The sequence below is a fragment of the Manihot esculenta genome, chromosome 10 (assembly GCF_001659605.2).
Source record: "Manihot esculenta cultivar AM560-2 chromosome 10, M.esculenta_v8, whole genome shotgun sequence".
Classification (NCBI taxonomy): Eukaryota; Viridiplantae; Streptophyta; class Magnoliopsida; order Malpighiales; family Euphorbiaceae; genus Manihot; species Manihot esculenta.
Window position 1 is genome coordinate 10,829,222 of NC_035170.2, and position 18,177 is coordinate 10,847,398.

An 18,177-nucleotide genomic window follows, 5' to 3' on the forward strand; every position below is an offset into this window, starting at 1 on the left:
AAGGATGGAAAATGATTAGCATGGAAAAGAATTGAATTGCAGTTAATTAAGCACTAAGTTTCAAAGGAAAAATGACAAAAGAGAGATTAATAATTATTAGAAAAGTTGACTATGCATCTTCTTATTGTAATTTGGCATTATCTATGGAGTTGAAAAATCCTAATAGGACTGTTTTGTCTCAAATGATCATGTTTCCTCTTTATGACTACCAAACAAGTTCTTCTCTTCCAAGTTGTTCCAAACACAAACTTGGGATAGATGCCAAAAAAAAAAATCAAATTCAAATGAAAACGAGAAAAAAAAAAAAAAGAAACTTTTTAATAAAAAAAAATCACATTCAAAGGACGTGATAGAAAAAAAAATATTTTTATTATATAAATAAATAAATTAATTAAAATTACTTTATTTACGTGGGAATCTTTAATTAATAATTTTATTAGATGAGGTCATTGATGTTGTAAATAGCTTGTGTTAGTTTGGGTGGGTGATCTCAGGTCCCTCACTATTTTTCTTTTAGAATAAAAATCAGACTTTTTATGCACATACATATTAAAAATAAATTTTTAAAATTAAAAGTTGCTAGTTAAATGAGTTTATTCACATAGAAATCTTTTTAAAAATTTTGAATAATTTAACATATTATCTATATAAACACTATTTGATTTTATTTATATTTAAATTTTTTAAATAATTTAATCATAATCTATTAAATTCATTTTTTAGATTTTATTTCTTAAAAAATGTAAATAGCTTATTAACCATTATCCGTAGAACTTTTTTTTCTAAATTTTAAATTTATTTTCATAATTTTAAATAGTTTAATATATAATTTTAATCATATAAATATAAATAACTATCAGTTTATAATGATAAGAGGTAAGTGTATAAAAATAAATTAAATAATAAGTAAATAACTTATTTTATAAGTAGTTTAAAAGAAAAATTAATACACTTAAAGTTGAAAACTTAAATAAAAAGTAAATTTTCTGAATTGAAAAAAAAATAGAGAAGTAAAGTTGTCGATACAAAAATAGTATTTGAGATTATAATTTTATTTATGAGAGAATTATTGTCAAATTATTTTTAAAAAATTCACTAACTCATCTTCATATCAAAATTATTTGAGTAGAATGCCTTTATAAAATTAAATTGTTTAATAGTTTGTGATATTACATAATGATTATCCAAAAATAAGATATAAATTGTCACCACAAGACAAGTTTACTTGATAAGAATATGATAAGTAGGTAATGCGGTCCTACTTGAGAAAAGGAAGACTCGGACACCTCAACATTCGGCATATCACTAAGGCTCGCCCTTTTCTAGATAGGTCAAATTTCGGCACAGAGTTACCGTTATCAGGCACCATTCAGCGTATCCTCATTATGCTTGTAATCGCGAGATCACCGATTTATTAGCTGGCGATATTCCTTATCAAATGGTCAACTACATCACCACCGAATTATCAAAAAATACTATATTTATCTTCATTTTCTTACAGTATAAAAGGAGAAGAATTATAGAGATAAATATACACTATTATTTCACAATAAAATTCTATGTAATTCAATACTTTTACTCTTTTCTCCAATATACTGACTTAAACGTCGAAGTGACTACCATGGCACCCACCACCATTTCACATTCTCTTTCTTGCAAGTCTAGTCAATCATAGCACAACTCTATTTTTCAACTACATCATTTAGTTCCATGGTCGAATGGGTCTGGACTGCAATCGGTCTGAGCCTGCAAAGGAGGCAACGTGAGGTGGTGGTAGGTACCCACGGTAGCCACTCTGACGCTCAAGTCAGTAACTGGATAAGAGAAAGTATAATGAAATGCTTAGAGTTCTAGTGTTTTAGAATAACGTACCTTAATCTCTGCGGTTCTTCTTCCTTTATACTGCAGGAGATTAAGATGAGTATGATATTTCTCTAATAATTCGATAGTAATATAGTCGTCTGCTTGATACAGGACATCGCTAGTTATTTAGGTAGAAATCCTACAATCACAAGTATAATGGAGATATGACAGGCCGTATTTGATAACAGTAACTTCGTATTGAGACTCGCCTTGTTGAGGGAGGAGTGAGTTTTTTAGTAATAACTCGGGTAATAGGATGTCCAAATCTTTCTTATTTTGAGATGAACCGCATCTTCGACTCATCGAACCATTGTCACGTGGACTTATCTCACGATGACAGCTCATAGTTCACTTTTAATAGTTATTATAAAGCATTAGAAATCAAATATATTACTATGATCATCCTCAAACTTCATTGATTTCATATTCATAATTACTATTTAGTTTTTTTTTACTATAAAAAATGCATTAATTAATTTTTAATTTTTAAAAATATATTAAAATATCTTTAAAATTTTAAAAAATTAATTAATTAAGTTATCTTTAATTTTATCCTTTTTAAATATTATAAAAAATTTTAAAATATTCTAATACGGATAAATAAATTAATAGATATTTTACAAAATTAAAAAATCAACTAATAAATTTTTTTATATTATAAAAATTAAATAATAAAATATTTAATGGGTAAAACTAATAAAATAATTAATTAATAAATTTTTAAAATTTTAATAATATTTTTAATATATTTTTTAAAATTTATAAATTAACTAATAAATTTTTTCATATCATATAAATAAAATATAAAATTTTTCATAATTATTATTGTTATTTTTTCAGATTTATGATGTGATTTAATGACACATATATATGTTTCTTTATATTCGATAAAATCAAAATTTGTTACATTTAATTATTATAGATAAAGTTTAAAAAGCTTTTTCTCTGATAAATTAAATAATCAGAGGTAATTTTTTTAAATTTTTAATAAAAAGGTGAATAGCTAAAAATAAGTGGATGAGAATAAATAACTCAAAACTATATTTATTTTCTATATTTTAAAAGTAAAGAAATATAAAGAAGAATTCCAGCAAAACGCATACCAACAATGAGAATAGGGTTGAAAATGAGATGGAACATTGTATTATATTGCATTAGGTCAAAATGTTCTGTTTAATGTTTGATTTTGTATTATACTAACAAATGCTACAGCAAATGATTAAATTAGAATTAGGAAGTTAATATGGCTGCGTCTTCGGGCGGCATCACATCAAAGCACATTTCTCTAATAAAAATTATATATTAAAAATATAAAATTGAGGAGTGGGTATGGACTCTGACTCTTCCTCTGGGCGGCACTGTACTCGTTAGGATTTGGAATCACATGTGCTTCTCCGCCTAAACAATCACTTTCCCTTTTTCATCCAATTTGTTTATTTCTAGCAAAAGTCCTAAATTTTCATTCGAGTTAATAAAAAATTAAATATATTAAATTTTATTTTTTAATTTAAATAATTTATTTTTAAATTATTATTAAAAAATTAAATTGACTTTTTAATCATTTATTTTTCTTTTTTTTATTATTATAAATTAATTTTTTATACATTTAGTTTCAATGAATTTAAATTCAATACTTTTTGACCCTATAAACAAATATAATATTAATAAGCTAAAGCATATTACAATAAATTAAAATTTTTTATTCACTCAAACTTTTCCCTAATCCTAATTGATAGCAATGAGTTGGGGTTAACAATATTAATTTAAATTGATCGAATTAAATTAAATAAAAATTTTAATTTAATTTATTAAGTAATTCAATTCAATTTATTATATTTCGTTAAAAGTTTGATTTAATTAATTTAATTAAATTTTTTAAAAAATATATTGATGGAACGGAACTGAATTAATATACAATAATTAAGAGATTTTTTTTATTAAATTAATATGCTGTCAGATGATTAGTGAATACTTTTTTTTTTTTGTTAATAATAAGGTTCATAGAAAAAATTAAAATTGTAAAAGATACACTTAAATAAATTTAAAAATTACAATTTTATTTTATTTTATTCACTCAAAGTTGGGGTTAACAATATTAACTTTAAATTGAATAAATTGAACGAATCGAATTAAATAAAAAATTTAGTTTAATTTATTAGGTAATTCAATTCAATTTGATTATATTTCATTAAAAGTTAAATTTAATTAATTTGATTAAATTTTAAAAAAAAAATATTGGTGGAACCCAATTGAATTAATATACAATAATTAAGATATTTTTTTGTTAAATTAATATGTTGCCAGATGATTAGTGAATACTCTTTTTTTTTTGTTAATAATAAGATTCATAGAAAAAATTAAAATTGTAAAAGATACTTTTAAATAAATTTAAAAATTACAAATTTATTTTATTTTATTTTTATTTAAAAATCTTTAATTTAATCGATTAAGTATATTGGTTTAACATTTATATTATATTTAATTAAATTTATTATAAGCTAAATCAAAATTAAAAATAAACAAAATTAAAAACTTCATATTTAAAAAGTCATAAAAAAAAAGTAACATTTTCAGTGAGTCGCCAATAGTAAGGTACAACGATGAAAAGACTTACAAAAATATATTCATTTATCTCTAAAATATTTAGCAATAGATTATAAATACTCTATTGTTAATAATTTTAATAATAAATATTTATTTAACAAATTAAATCAGTATAAAATTTATATTTTAATATTATGATAAATAAATATAAAATAAATTTTATTATTCAACCGTACGTACTTTTGCATTTAACATTATAAAAAAAATCCAAATTTAGTAATTTCACAACTTTTATGGTTTAAATCATTCATTAATTTAAACTTTTTAATTTGAAATTTACTATGTAATAATAAAAATAGAAGTTTTATAATTATAACTTTGAGTTAATATCTAATTTTTAAAATTTTTGTACATCTATATTTTTATTTTAAAAACAATTATTTATAAATTATAATATAATATAATATAATATATTATTAAATACATAACAAAAAACTTCAATATTCTTCTAGTAATATTAAAAATAATAAAATAAAATAACAATCGAAATTGCCCCAATTAGTTTTATGTATATATATATATATATATATATATATATATATATGAACTAAAAAAATCATTCAGAAATATACGTTTAAATTATTTATAACTTAAAAACTTACAACTTTGTTTAAAGAAAATGGGAGGTTAAAGTAATTTATATGATTATATATAATTGTAAAATTAATTAAAGTGTTATACAATTTTAAAATAATTTTTCTACTTATATATATATATATATAAAATAATGTGCCATAAAGCTTATCTCACGGTAATTTTAAAATTTACTCTGATTTAGAAAATAATTTTTTTAGATCAAATTGGGGAATTAAACTTTTTACAAACCTCAATTAGGTAAAAAGCCCATTTTTTCAACACTTTAAAAAAAAATTGAATTTAATTCTAAAGTAGAAGAAAAAAAGGATTTTTTATTTTTTAATTTTATTATTATTATTTTAACCACTTTTAACATTTGCCATATTTTAATAATTAAATTAAATGAAAATTTTTAATTTTAATTCTTTTGAAATTTTTTTTTTATCTAAACTAAATATATATGTATTTATTAATTAGCTTCAAGTTATTATCATCACCGAAACCAAATTACATTAAAGTAAATAAAAATAAAATTAGTTCTTCCTTGTGGATTTTTCAGATAGAATTGTAGACATTAAACAAGCAAACCATAATACAATTGGAACAAATTGAACATCTTTCCACACCAATACATATCAAAATTTCAACTTCTCATAAATATTTCAAATAATGTTTTAACAGATTTTTAAGATCATATAAGTTATAACCTAAAAACTGAAAAATTGAAGAACTAAATATAACATAAACTGAATACTCACAATCTTTCCACCATTGAGAACGAGAAGATTGTCGATGGCTATCGATAGCTGACGATGAGGAATGGGGAGGATGGTTGTTGTTGGGCTAACAATGAGGGATAACGATGATAGCTGAGATGAGATTTGCTACTTGCTAAGATTTATTGCGATTGAGGTAGGGCTAACGTGAGAGATTGAGAGAGAGAGACGTCAGTCCGTAATTGTCCCTTGCACGCGAAGCTAAAAGCGAATGTAGAGTTGAGGGGGAGAGGAGCAATGAGCCAATCACTAGTGAGGTAGATGAGTGAGAGCTAGCGGAGTAGAGGAGCAACGGTCAGTGAGAAAGGATGAAAGATTTGTAAATTTTTCAAAAGAAAAGAATGGAGGGTGGCTAGATTTTAGAACTAAAGGTGAATATATAGCATTGGTTTTCAATGCTGAGATCGTTTGAAATAAACCATTTAGAATGCTATGAAAATAATAATAATAATAATAAAGAAGGAGAAGAATCAGGAATAAAGAAGAGTTAGGGATAGAGGATTCAAACTGTGGTATTAGGGTTCTTATCGATTTTTTTTTTCATTTAAAAATCAAAACAAATTTATTAGACTGAATTTTCCAAAAAAAAAAAAAAATATAAAAGAACAAAATTGCATTACCTCATAAACTGAACCAATTTATTTGGTTCTATTTAATCAGTAAATTGAAAAATCTCACCTCTAAACTTGGCTAAGATATGACAAAAAAAGGTTAAGCATTTAATTAAAGATTTAGTAAACCAACCTAAATAACCTACATATCAAGACAAAAAAAATAAGATTAGGCCAATTAATTTTAAAAATTCTCATGAATTTTCACTTTATAGTCTAAACCTTTGTAATTTTAATTAAAAACTCCAATTTTTAAACTTGTAGTAACTTTTTAAATTAATTTTAATTAAATTTAAATTAACTCACATGTCATTATTCTTACTATATAAATAATTTGATTAATTTAAATTAAATTTTGATTAAGATCTTAAATTCCTAATTACTTAAAATCCTCAATTTTTAAGTATTTCAATTATATAATTTAAAAATTTCATATAATTAAAATTCTAAACTTTTAGTTAAAATTTAATTTCAATTAATATAATATATTATATAAGTTAATTTAAATTTGATTAAAATTAATTTAAAAAATTATTACAATTATAATAAATTTTTATAATTTCTTGAGACTTTTTAATTTAAAATTAAAAATTTAGATTATAAATATAAAAAATCATAAATTTATTATCTTACTTTTAGCCAAATAGTCCATAAAATTATCATGGCTAAATCTGGCTATGGGGTGGATGGAGGCCTAGATCACTTTCCCTTTTTCCGCTTCGGAAATAATTGGTGCTAGGACAAGAAAGTTAAAAGCAAAGAATAGTTTTTTTTTTTTTTCTTTTTCCAAGATACACACGTTATTTATTAAAGTAACTTATAAATTATAAATAAAAGTTTTAAACATAAACTTTAAGAATATACAACAATTTTTTTATTAGATTTATAGTGTCTATATAATTAAATATATGAAATAAATTAAATTTTTAATAAATAATAATAATGTATTATTATCAAAGCCATTTTCTCGAATTCAAGGTGATTAATCTTCTAACCTCCGGCCCACAAAAAATGGGACAATGCAAAATAAAAAATGCTGTTCAAATCGAGCAGGATGGAGACAAATGGCAATCCCAAACCACGTTAAGTTACAACATAAACATGAATATGATAAAACACACACAAAAAAAAAAAATAAATAAAGGAAAAAACTCAGGGTAAAGAGAGATTTTTAAGAGTTGATGCTCAAAGTCCAAAGTAAAATCTACATTCACACTTGGAAAGCAAAAGGCAATGCCAGGGAAACCTACTCATTGATCAAAGCTTCTCAAACTCATGCCGTGAAAAAAGAAAAAAAGTCAAAAAGGGAAGTTAGGTTGGATTCCATCCCTTTTGATGTCCTGGTTATTATGCATTTTAGTTGATCAATAATTTAGTGCAATCCGTGTTAAGTGTTAGACCTGGTCTCTCTCTCAAGACAATTCCAGACAAATGCTCTCCTTCTGACAACTGTCGCCATTTGGGAGCTGTCCCTCTTGTTCTTTTCTCTTTGTGCTCTTAGGAATCAGACTCTCTCTCTCACTCACTCCAAAATCACCTACTCTCTCTCTCTCTCTATATATATATATATATATTATATATATGCATATATATATGACTATGTAACTAGAACCTGCAAAGCTCACTCATTAATCAACAATGATCGACTCAAACCCACCTCTCTTGCCCTCTTATGGAGCACTTTCTGCTAAATTTCCTGCTGCAGAGGAATACAATGATCCCCAGAGTGGAGTAATCATGGAGGAATGCCAACTTCCATTGATAGACCTCAATGGTCTCGACAGTGGCAATGAAATGGAGAGGGTAGCTTGTGCTACAGCTATTTGCAGAGCCTCATCAGAGTGGGGATTCTTCCAGGTAGTGAACCATGGTATAAGCCCTGAGCTACTCCGGAATATGAGAAGAGAGCAAGTGAAGTTGTTTCAAGCACCCTTCCATAAGAAGGCTACTTGTGGACTTCTGAACAATTCATATAGATGGGGATCCGAAAAGGCTACCTGTCCGAAGCAGTTCTCCTGGTCTGAGGCTTTCCACATTCCTCTCACCAAAATTTCAGAAGAATCTTGCTATGGGGAATTTACCTCTTTAAGGTACCAGCTTTTCTCTACCAATGCAATTTCCTTCACAATTTGTCTGCTTGCAGGAATAAAAAATCATGTCAAGTACGTCATTCCAGGATTTAAAAATTGCATTTAATCTATTTCCACGAACTTGTACTAAAATGTAGTAAATCAACAGGGAAGTGATGATGGAAGTTGCAGAGGCAATGTCAAGGCTAGCCAAGTTGCTTGCAGGGGTCCTGGTAGAAAACTTGGGTCACCCAGTGAGAGGGTTTGAGGACATTTGTCATGAAAGCAATTGCTTTCTCCGGTTGAATCGATACCCACCATGTCCAGTATCTCCGGAGATCTTTGGCCTAGTGCCCCACACTGACTCTGATTTTCTTACAATTCTTTATCAAGATGAAGTTGGTGGACTTCAACTCATGAAGGATTCCAAATGGGTAGCTGTAACACCTAATCAAGAAGCCCTTATCGTTAATATTGGAGATCTTTTCCAGGTATAAAATTAACTTGCATTTCAATCGCTAATAAAAGCATGCTCAAAGAATCTTTGCTTCAGAGGAAGAGTTATTAAGATTTATATGCAAGGGCATGAATGCACACATATACACTGCAATGAGGCTCTTGATTTAATGTGGATGACAGGCATGGAGCAATGATATTTACAAGAGTGTGGAGCACAAGGTGATGGCCAACAGAAATAAGGAGAGATGCTCATTGGCATACTTTCTATGCCCTTCTTATGACTTCTTGATAGGGAGTTGCAAAGAGCCTTCAATATATAGAAACTTCACATTTGGAGAGTACAGAAGACAAGTGCAAGAGGATGTCATGAGAACTGGCCATAAAATAGGCCTTCCAAGATTTCTACTTCAAAATACACATCAGATCAGAAACTAACCACAGAAAGGTTGGGCATGTCTGCTAAGCATAGATAACACTAATAGTCCCAGCACATGCTCCACAGCTGAATGTGAAAATAAACCAAAGAAAAGAAATTAGATCTAAGGCATAAGTTTTGACCATGCATAGTTCAGCTATGCAGGGGGAAAACACATGAGAATACAAGGTCATTATACTATTGATTCAAATCAAAATTAGAAGAATTTTATTCTACTAGAAGTCATCGAAGAGGAATATGTATACATTGATTCAATAAGGGAAGAAAAAAAAAAGAAAAAGAACTACTAGGTTTAATAGATATACCCTGCATGATTATATGTTGTATTTAGATCTTGTCTTATAGTGGTAGTAGACATAAAACCATCTGTTCTGGTTCTCCATTTGTTTGAATAAAATAATAGGTTAATTCCACATATCTTAAACAAAAAGTGTGCAGGTTCTCTTACATGATACTGTTCCAGAAGGAGACATACAGAAAATAATATTGGTACCTTTACAGACTAAAATAATAAGGCAATAAAATATTAAGTAGTTTGGATGCTCAAAGCCTTATTCTTTCACAGAGAGAGAGAACAGGGGCTTGCCAATAAAATAATGTGATTACCCTAAATAAATTACTTGCTCGAAGAATTGCGTTTACTAACAGACCCAATAATGTTTTATGGTTGCTGATATCACATGCAGTTTCAAGGCATCATGTGTACCAAATTAAGAAAATGAAAAGTAACATGTTCTCCAAAGAACATCCACTATTTGAGAATCAACAATTAAATAATAATAACAACAAAAGAAATTAAGCTATATAAAAAAAAGAAATTAAGAGTGATTGGAGAATTCTAATTACAAAACCATCCTGCCAAACCCACAAGAGCTTCATTGCAGACATGGACAACTTATCATCTGAAAAAAAAAGATTCTTTCTGTTGTCGAGTACTTGTCTTGAACGCACACCAAGCTTCATTTCTCACACATTCCTTAACCTGGTTCAAGACATATCTGATTATTGGTTCTCATTATTATGAGGTTTCTCTTGTCCCGAATATAATAGAACTGCTAGGCGATGCATGCTTAGCAATCAAAATAAGCAACTGCTTCCTCTCAATGACTTTAAACTGTTTGAATTCTTCCTGCCAGTCTAGGAATATATACCTTAGTGCAAAGATTAAATATTGATAACTTTCCACAGTCATGTATTTCAAAAGCATCCAAACTTGCAACTCTAACTATTTATGAAGTCTGTAGAGCCTGCCGTGTCTCAGTTATACAGCATTACCTGGATGGACAAGCAGGCATTTTGACACTTCTTCACTCTCAGCTGCTAGCACAGCACCAGAAACAATTAAAACTTGCTCCAGTGAAAGAGTAGGAGTCAAACTGTTGCACATTTTGAAGAAATTACTGGGGTGAAACTAGGAATGGTTTTGAAGATGGCATCTCCAGAACAATGGCCAATTTTCAACAGATTCCTTGTGTAGCACAACAGCTGAGAACTTCCTCACCTTGGTGATTTCCGTTGTTTGTACCATTTACATGAGCTTTGAAATCTGGCTTCAAGACCTGTGTTAAGAAAAAGCTCCAAATTCTTTTGAAAAATTTCAACCTTTCAATAAAAGTTCAGCATAGTGGTAGCTTAAGATTGATCCTATGCATTTATTTGTTGTAGATGAAGATAGAAAAATTGACAATTTTTAAGATTAACAAGTAGGAAACTGGGGTTCCATAATGTGGAATGATTTGGGATTGAAAATGGATGTTGTTCGAGAGCGAAGTTGGATGTGCATTGACTAAAATCACATGATCATGCAGCTGCTCTACTAAAATATCTAGATGATATGATTACCTATAGTTTATTAACTCCTCCTATTAGTACTAGGTTTTTCCAAATCCATATTACTCAAAAAGAACAATTTAACAACAGTTATGAAGAATCAAACATTTCAGCCATTACATTTGTTATCATAATTGCAATGCCATTCCACTAAATATAAATTCATAGTAGCACTATTGTGAGTGGACTGTTGTTGAGGAAACAAATTCATTACGTATGTAAGTTAGATGGTATTAAAAATTGGTTTGCAATTAAGTTTGACGCAATTGAGAGGTAAGAACTCCAAAACAATTAAATAGCATTTTTCAAAAACAGTGGCTGCAAATTACAATCTCAACCGGAGCCTAAGAGATCTGCTAACCTAGTAAATTAAATGTAATCAAATGACACTTATTCACTGTTTCTTTCTATATTGTTTGCCAATGGCTAGTAAGGAATCTATGATGTCCCAAATCCCTACTAATACTGGCATTAAGTCCATGTTATTATTCCAAATTACACATCTTATAAACTTGATTTTTGCAAACCTCCAGGTTATTTCCATCAATTACACTGCTAAAATGAAAAAACTCTTAACAATATACCAACACTACAGCCCCCATTTCACACTAGCAATGATATAGGACAAATTACTGAGAGCATGCAAGTTCATGAAAGATAACCTTACATTATAATGTTTGTTCAAGTGTCATTATAAAGATAAGAAAATAGCTAGACCCTCAAATCTATCTTTGAACCAAATGTCACTACTCTGCGCTAAGTACAATAAATCTCTTGAGAGTCTCCTAATATCTCTAAGTGACGATAACAGGACATTATCATAGAGAACGAGCTAGCAAAAAGATCATGCAGCTTATGATATGGGCCCAAAGTACCATCAAAGTAATATATAGTGTTACATTTGCTCAAGGGATTACATCTTAATTTTTTGTAATTATTTTCATATGATAAGATAACATATCATGTTTGAGCATTGAAATAAGTTAACATTCCAGGATCCAATCAGTACCCTTGAAGTTTCACCTATCCTTTCCCTTTGGAGAAAGTTAAAGACTCCGCACACACCCCCTTCCCCTCTCTCTTTTTTTCTCATTTCTCATAAAACTAATTTTATTAGTGCCAGTTCCCAACCGCCCTCACCCCAAATTTTTTTTGGTCAATAAAGAAATTTTTATTGACAAGAACAGAACCACTGTACAACCAATAACACACCAAAGCAAGGACCAAACCAGCTATACAACTCAACCCTACTAGCCCCAATAAAAACAAATGCACCAAGCCTCCAAACAAAACTAAAACCCATACCCAAACCAACATAACTGCAGAAAGCACCTCCAGAAAAAACAGCAGCCCAACCCCACAAGAGGACCCCACCCACACCACCAACCCCAAAAGAAAATGTCACCCTCCCCCACTTTTCCTTCTTGAATGAAATACTCTTCCCTCCTCTCCCTTCAAATTTTTCTCTCTCACCTCTTTATTGTCTACTTTAGGATCTCACAACCAATAGTGAACATGGTACCTTCTTAGACCAAATTTCACTAGATACAAATGGCAATTTCTTTTAACACTATCTATTTTCATCTCTGTCATTAATTTCTCTCTCATCTAACGCACTATTTCACTAAGAACACCAACGAAATTTGTAGTTTCTCCTCATACAACTGTCTGGGTTATCTATTTAAGATACTAGGTGATTGTAGAAGCTAGGTATTTTCTTTTTCTTTGGAGAGTGAGGAAAGGGTCATAAATTTGTAGATTTTGATTTGACAAAAGGGAGGTAGTGATCTCTGTGAGAATGGATTTCCTATCTTGATTTTGTGGGAATGATTTTAGTGGGCAAGAAACAACATGAAATTTTCCATCTGAGTTCTGTTTACTGAGAGATTTTCATCATTGGCACAAACACAATTCTGCCTTTTAGGTGTTTGCAAATTGCTAGGATAATGAATTAAAAGGATATGGTCTCTTTTGTGTCAATGAAATCAAATTTGCAAGTTACTGTTGTATTAAGCAATGTTTCACATAAAAAGTTTAAAAAAAAAAAAAACAAAAAGAGGAGGAATCACTTTATAGAAAACAAACAACAGAAAACGGGATATGAGTTGCGGATTTTAAAGAATAAAAAAAAATTAAGAAATTTCAATTTCACCTACAGACAAGGAAAACATACCAGGAGATAGAAAAGTTAATGAAAAGGGCATAAAGCAAAGAGGCCAGCTCTGCCAAATATCCAGTCCATTGAAGTGCTCTATTCAATAAAAGAAATTATGAACAGAAATGTGCCCATTTATTGGTCCCAGATTTTGCACATGAAAACAGTTCAGGGCACTCTTACACTCCTAAATTATGTCCATGAATACATTGATAAAACCAAGATGCTGAAGCAGAAATAAGCACCTAGGGAAGTGTGACTATGGTGCAGATGTGACGATAAAAAAGTGTACAAATGATATTTGGTTGATGAAAAATTTGTCGTAAGAGCTAGAATTTCTGGGTCTCTAAAGAAGTTTGGAGATCATATTTCAATCAAATTAACAAGGATACCTTGCCTTTGAGACTGCTCTTCTTCTTCATCATCAGGGGAACTATTTCTTCTCCAAATCATTGAGACTTCGCCTTATCAACTCATAGACCAAATTCACATCCTTAACGAGAAACCACTTTTCTTTCCCTCCTCGAGCGGCAGTTTCTTGAGAACGGAACCAAGAACAGGTCAAGCATGTCCCGAGCAGGATCCCCTTGTACGGCCGATATTGATGAAGCTTTGTTCACTCGTCAAATTCACTGTTGAAGCACAAGAAGCAGTGGTTACACAACTGGATGATCGCTGCTCATTATAAAGAGGAACCAAAGACACTTCAAATCGTTATAAGAGAAGTTCACGTTGTCTTTGCGCTTCATTTTCTGTAGAATTTGTTATACATAAGCCAAATGCTATCCAATTTCAACAATTGAACAATATTAATCAAATTCATTTGATCCAAGCAAAGAAGAACAGTGAAATAACCTGGCGAGCAATGCCCACTAGATCTTGAACCGTCAAGCCGGAGTCGTCATCGTGATGGCAGTGGGTGTGGATTTCCTCAAGATTTCCCTGGGTAGCATTTTTCGTTTTCCATCTTTCCTTTTCTTGGTTCCAGTCGACAAACAAACGAATTTCTGGGCAAATTGGGATTTCTTCTTCAGGCTATCGGGTTGTCATCGTCTTCTTCATCTTCACCGTCGACGGCAGCGCTTGAACTTTCATCCACTACCTGTAACGACGTCGTTTACATCCCTCCTCGATTCCAAATTCAAGTTCATTTTCGCTAAAAAACAAGAAATACTTTTAGGTCTCCACTTTTTAAGAAATTTACTTGCTACATATTTCTAAATTAACAAATTAAAATATTTTTATATTTTATAAAAGTTTAACGTAGTTAATAGATTGATGTTTTTATTTTTAAAATTAAAAATTTTAATTTTTACGATCATTTAAATTCAAAATTCTTCCATTAAAATTATTATTAATAAAATATAAAATGCTCACATTATTCTTAATTGATTTGAAAAATCTCAAAAAAAATCTACAACTTTCAAATAATAAATATATTTCTCAAGTATTTTATCAAATAAAAAATATTTCCGTTAAGTATAATTAGATTTGTATAAGAATTTTAATAAATGATTCCATAAACTTCTTGCTATGTAACTACATGCCGACTTATCATCACACTTCTCTAAACGAGCAGCTTGAACTCCCCATACTATTTACCATTGTGTTGTCAAATCCATCCCCTTATCAAATACCACAAGTCTAGATAATAGGACTCTATTGACCAAAATAGATTAAATGGTGGAAGTGACAAATCTCATGATAATAGAAATCGAGCAAAACCCATCCAACCCATTACAACCCGTGAAAAAAAGACCATTTAATTATATCTTAAATTGTAGTCATATCCAATTTAGGAGGCATAGGAGGTTTTCTCTCCTTTCCATTCACCTTCACGTGGTGAAAAACCTTAAACACAATCAAAATATTATCTATAATTATCCTTCTCAGTATAAAAGCACTTTAAGTTTCATCCACAATCCTTCTACGAAAAATTTTCAATCGGTTTGTCAAATTTCTTTTTTTTTTTTAATAATTTTACAATTCATATTACACAAACTTATAGGTCTATAATCAGTAATAGATCTGTTGCAAGGCATAAATTCTCACTGAAATGGAAAAGGATTTTTTTCATAACATGGCATTTTTTATTATTTTTCTAACTCATTCATAATTAAAATAAGGTTATTAAGAGAAAAAATAAAACATTACAAGAAATTGCAAGAATTATGTTAAATAAAATTAATTTTTTAAAATATTTTTGAGTCGAATATTTTTTATCGCTACATTGTTAATCATGTTGCTGTTATGATAAGAAATCAAATATTTTATATTTTTATATTTTTTTAATATAAATATTATATTTTAAATAATAAGGAGCATTTTAATAAGTTGGATGGTAAGATTTTGAAGGAATTTTAAATATTTCATACTTTCATATCGTTACCAACCGCTAAGAGTAATGGTATTTATGCTGTCAAGAGTAATGATAAGATAAATATGTTAAAATACAAAAGTGTAAAAGTATAATTTTAATTTTTTTATTTTTTAAAATTATAATTTTATTATAATTTTTATACTTTATTTATCTTCAATATTTTTATAAAATTTTTTATAATTATTATTATGTTTTTTATTTTTTATTCAAATAAAAGTAAAGAATATTTATTTCAAGAGACTGTTATATTTACTTAAATCTAATTTTCATAATTCTTTAACTATCAAGAAGGGAGAAATAATATATTGAATTTAATATATGTAAAAATATTTATTTTAAATTTTTTTATTAGTTGAATAAAATTTTTAAAGATCATGTTATAATTAACCTATTAACATTTTAAATTCAATTTAGAGTCGCTATATTTGATTTATTTTGTTCAATAGTTCTAAAAAATACATTTAAAATAAATTTTTTTTATTATTATTATATCTTTTATATTTTTAACATATTTAATTCAATATATCAAATATTTTCTTTTATTATTTCATTTATTTTTTTTGTTGACGATAAACTTAAGTTTTATATTTTTAATTTTTATATTTTAATAGATCTACCCTTAAAATTAATAACATTAGTAACGATAAGATATAAATAAATTACTACGTTAGTAACAATAAGATATAAATAAATTACTACGTTAGTAACAATAGGATATAAATAAATTACTGCCAAAATATAGGATATATTTGTGAAAAGAAATTTAGGATACATCTGTTAAAAAGTCAGAAATTTTAGGGATTTTTCTGACCACTAATTTTTTTTAAAAAAAAAAAAAAAACTAAAAGAGCCCATTAGCTAAAGTAACTACTGTATGTCTCCTTAAATCACTATACCAATGGTATGAAACTCATTTTCCGTACTGTTAGTTAGCTTCAAAAATATTAGTTCACTTAAAAAGGTTGTATAATTAGATATATAATGTAAAAGTAAATGTTTATTATACGCTAGTGGTAAGTAAATTTGAATAAATTTGAAAAATTTCAGATTTTACTTTCCGATCTTCAATCTCCATTTAAAAAAAAAAAAGATATATGATGTAAAAGTAAATATTTATAACAAAGATATTGTAAGAATAACTTGTACACAACTTGCTGAATTTGATTCGAAAAAATTTTGATTTCTTAAAATATTTCACTCCATAAATGTATTTGATTTATTGATCTCTGCCTAATTCTTATAAGTTTATTGTAGTCTTTTTTATGAAGAAATTGGAGTGATTTTAAAGGGTTAAGTTATTAATCCCTGCCCAATTCTTTTCTTTTTTTCAAGAAGATTTGAAGAATATCATAGTTGGATGGTGTGTAACGACCCGGAAACCGGACCGCTACCGGCGCTATAATCCAGATCGGCATAAGGCCGCCGGGACCCATAACAAGCCTAACATATATCCTGTATACTCATACATGATCAAACATATATATAAAAACTTTAAACTTTCTCTTTCATTTACCAAGTTTAACCTGTGCATGCACAAACTCATAAACATAAAACCCCACACTGAAACCCTCATCAAATGCTCCAATGGAGCAACATATCATACATTAAGCTTGGCTTACATAAACATCAATAAAACATTTCATTAAAAGATCACGTACAAAAAAGGGATTAACATACACTAGTGCCAAGCACAATTCTATCATCAATACAATTCTTTACATTACATCACATTATAACATTTTACAATACATGTCCACATCTAATTATTACATAAAACATGACTCCTTTACTCTTGTTGACTTTCTGGTCTATCCCGTACCTGCAAACCTGGGGGTTAAGGGAATGTGGTGAGCTACTAGAGCCCAGTGAGCAGAATGGTAAAAACTTTATATTAAAATTCATGTTTTCATGAAATGCATCACATCACAAACAAATCACATCAAGGATGGACTTGTCACCAATAGCTCTCTACACATTCCAATAGTGCCAGGGGCGTAGAATGGGCCTCACTGGTCTTTCTCTTACATCGTACCAGGGGCGTAGAATGGGCCTTACTGGTCTTACATAGCATACCATATCATATCATATCATGTCATCATACGAGAACTAATTGATCATTCAACACCATCCACATCAACATTATATTATGCAATACAACATATTCGTGAATTCTAGTGCAAACAATCTAATATATCACATGGCATTCGTGATGCATGAACATGCTCAAAATTATTTGCTTTGAAACGTAAAAATCCATTCTACTCACCTCAGGCTAGCTCTGAAAAGACACTGAAGCAGCTATCTCACTACTGGGGTCCTCGGTTCCTCGGGTCCGAACCTACACAGGTGGACTCGAAATGAGGGACCAAACATAGACTAACATGATTCTAAACAATTCCCCAAAAACCCCCCTAAAAC

General features: G+C 28.8%; 1 long non-coding RNA gene across 7 annotated transcripts; it reads right to left on the reverse strand.

Annotated features, from left to right (window-relative positions):
* Positions 1–7,487: 7,487 nt before the first annotated feature.
* LOC110625064 lies at positions 7,488–14,562 on the reverse strand. 7 transcript variants are annotated; one of them, XR_006352351.1, is made up of 5 exons: positions 14,235–14,555; positions 13,772–14,131; positions 10,670–10,953; positions 9,395–9,460; positions 7,488–8,946 (listed from the first exon to the last, which is right to left on the reverse strand). It is a non-coding gene; the product is annotated as an uncharacterized LOC110625064 (long non-coding RNA). The 7 variants fall into 7 exon arrangements; XR_006352345.1 differs by having other exon boundaries at positions 7,488–8,314; positions 8,428–10,953; positions 14,235–14,562; XR_006352347.1 differs by having other exon boundaries at positions 7,488–8,563; positions 8,642–10,953; positions 14,235–14,561.
* Between the last annotated feature and the right edge of the window lie 3,615 nt (positions 14,563–18,177).